General features: G+C 35.4%; 1 long non-coding RNA gene across 1 annotated transcript; it reads left to right on the forward strand.

Moving 5' to 3' along the window:
• The first annotated feature begins 488 nt into the window (after positions 1-488).
• Positions 489-2,768, forward strand: LOC149043716 (uncharacterized). The gene is made up of 3 exons (XR_016187988.1): positions 489-646; positions 833-898; positions 2,240-2,768. It is a non-coding gene; the product is annotated as an uncharacterized LOC149043716 (long non-coding RNA).
• Positions 2,769-3,261: the final 493 nt, after the last annotated feature.

Genomic DNA, 3,261 nt, shown 5'->3' on the forward strand with positions numbered 1-3,261 from the left:
TTTACAGTTTAACTTTGCTGATCAGACTCCAACAATTAGTAATCAGAAGGAGGGAGGTTTTGATTGGGATTAAGTGGCAACTACGAGCGTCGAAGTTGAGAGTTTCTGGCCGTGTTTTTTAGGGGTGGGGGGGGGGGGAGTTGGGGAGGGGGGGGAAGGGGAAGATTCCGGCCTTTAAGAATTTTAAAAACGTAAGGAGACTAACGCATCACTCGTCAGTAGTTTTGGAAAGAAATCTGCCGTGCGTGTCTTGTCAACATGCGTGACCTGTAGTAAGAGGTGGTATGAAGTGAATCACGCGTCACTCGTCTCCAGCTTTGGGGGAAAAAATGTTGCTTATTGTTCATGTGAACGTTAAAAGAATGCCGTTGCAATTTTTTGAACGATGTTTCTTCCTGAGGCCGAGAAACGCATTGCAAAGTTAGTTTTATTGCGTGATGGTGTTACTCGATTTTAGGTGTTACATTTCATTTCAGAATGGTCTTATCTGCGCATGTCATGAACGACTACCTTCTCTGAGTCTGTTAGAATACGTAATTTTTATGACTTTCTTCGTTCTCTCGACGGAAGATCAGGAAACAAGGAAACGAATCGGTTTAAATTCACATTGCTGTTCATGACAAGAGTTGACCAGAAGAAAGAGCAGGTACAGACGAAATAGTAAAGTTATTCACTCCGTAACTTTAACTTAAACTTCAATAACCCGTTGTTGACTTACGGTATTTCACTCGCGTAAATGCGTATGATTACGAAAATTTTAACACAAGCCTTTGGAAATAAGCGTATGGTGAAGATATAAGTGACACATAAGCTACTTTTTTCCTCTTTTCAGGTCGATTGCGTACCCTCCACACGTGCCCCTGGTGTAATTATTTCGTTTAAAGCGCCATTCTGAGAGGTAAGTAGATTCATGAATTATGAATTGATGCGCACTAAAAGGTCACTTTATTTGAATTTCATACTTTAGTAAGGATCTGTTTTGTACTCAGACCAGATGTTTTACTTCCAGCAGTCGTTTCTGATCTAGATTAACGGGACAGGGAAATGCTTTAGTGAAGATTGGAACACGCAATACGTATCAGTCTAGGCGGAAGTTGCTATTTTCGAAGGCGACAGGAAACTGAAAGCGAAAGCCTTTACTCACAGTTCGTTTTCCGGTGCTAGAGAATGACTTGCCTTCTCTAATTCAATGACATGTTTTCCGAGAACTCGACTGAGGCATTATTTATCGATGATATTTTTTTCAACAAAATTATTGTGCTTTTAAGTTCAATCTGATAAACTATAGGATATTTGACTACAAGTAATGTTTGGGACAAATCATGCAGTCTTTTTATGATTTACTTATTTTCCACAAAATGTGACTCTTATTTGATGCATGTAAGCTGATAAATCTAACAGTGCTAAAACATAATATTAACAGAGAGGTTTTCTTATACAGAAAACCCAAAAGATAAGGAAGATTTCCATAACAAATAACTATTGAGTAGGGTGGGATGGAAAGAAAATGGCAAATGAGGTTCAGTGTGCACTGAAGAGGCTATTGAGCATTTGAACTCTTATCCCGAAGCAATCTTTCTTTGTGCCTTAGCGTATAGCTTTACTTTACCAGTAACAGGAACCACTGAATAGTCTGCAGATGTTAAATTGTGCAACAACAGCCAATACAAAGCTAAGTTTCCCAAAAACTATTGAAGTTTTCCTTGGCAATTTGTTGAATGAAATATTTACATATTATTATATATTATATTTATATATTATCCTCAGTTCCCAGTTCAACTTGCTGTGTTCTAAAAATAGCAAACACATGCAGTACACATGAATTGAAATATAAGAAGGTTTTACCATTGTAGGATTCCTCTTGAGTTCAATTATTTTCCAACAACCCCTTTTGAGCATGATCGAGTGAAACAGCCTTATGTCATCTATGTCTTTCAGATTGTCCTAAAGCTTTCTTCAGTTCATTACACTGTTCAATAACAGCAATTACTGCCTTAACCCTTTAACTCCCAGATCCAAACTGTTATTCTCCTTACTGTCAGTCATACAATTCTTATAATGTTAGTTCAGAGGATTTAGTATTGGATCAACTAATTATCCCTGAATTGAAATTTTTCTTAATTCTTGTCATTTATTTGGTTGAAATAAAGGAATAAATATAGCACCTTAAATGGAATTTTTGTGACTGTCAATATCTCTCACATTTGATTAATATTTATTTTATGTTTTTCTTTTTCAGAAATTATTACATGTCCATCATTTTCTGACTGCTCATATTGTGATTTTTTGAAGGCAGGAAATCTTAACAGGGTAGGTATATATGTTTTTTTTTTTTCATTTTACCCTCTTTAATATAAGACATATATGTAAGGATTTTTTGTGTCTCATTCTCATGGGAATGAAAAATGTTTATGTTATTTCGGGCTATTCTCTTTTTTTTCATGAATATCAGTTTGCTTTGAATATAAAATATAATGTTAAAGTAGCAAGATAGGCCACTAAGTAAATTTGCATCAATCTTTAACCAGTGGTTCAATCCTTTGAATTTACGCTCAGGAGTATAAATTGAATGTTGTCATCCTTCAATAGTGTTTGACACCATGTCTTATTATGATGGACCTTGCAGCTGAAATGCATGTAATGATTAGAAAGTTGCTTTGGTTGTTACAGGTGTAATGACCAGTATAGGATGCAACTGCTCACTCTTATGCAAGGTTCTGTATTTGTGACCATCCACATGATTTTTGGGAGAAAGGTGATAGCAAGCTTAAGCTCACAACACTTATGCTTCTACTTGAAAACATCCATGTTTATAATTATCAACTTCTTGATTAGCAAAAACAAAGTTGGAACATTTGGCTGTGTATGAGTTGCATCAGGATTTAAAGCAGACACTTCAATTACTTTTTTCATGTGCAGGTTACTTGTGATGATGTTTGTAGCATATTGAAGCACAAAATCTAACTCAGTGCTGGATGAATTGTGACAATTACATGTAAACAATCCAATATGTTCAAGATATTCATAAATCACAGTTGTATACAGCCAAAATGTTTGTGTAAAAGTATATTTCATTGGATGGCCAGAGGGATTTTTAGGGGATGGTAAAAGTAATGAAAATCATTATGGCCCATACCATCTTACAACTGCTTAAATGATGAAATTTAAAATATTTCATATCTAGCCCAATCATGGATTTTTAGATTAAGGAGACGCAATTGTTTAGAAAATAGTAATCTGAAAGTTGACTTTGTGGCAAAT

Source organism: Pocillopora damicornis, chromosome 6 (assembly GCF_964200805.1).
Source record: "Pocillopora damicornis chromosome 6, jaPocDami1.2, whole genome shotgun sequence".
NCBI lineage: Eukaryota > Metazoa > Cnidaria > Anthozoa > Scleractinia > Pocilloporidae > Pocillopora > Pocillopora damicornis.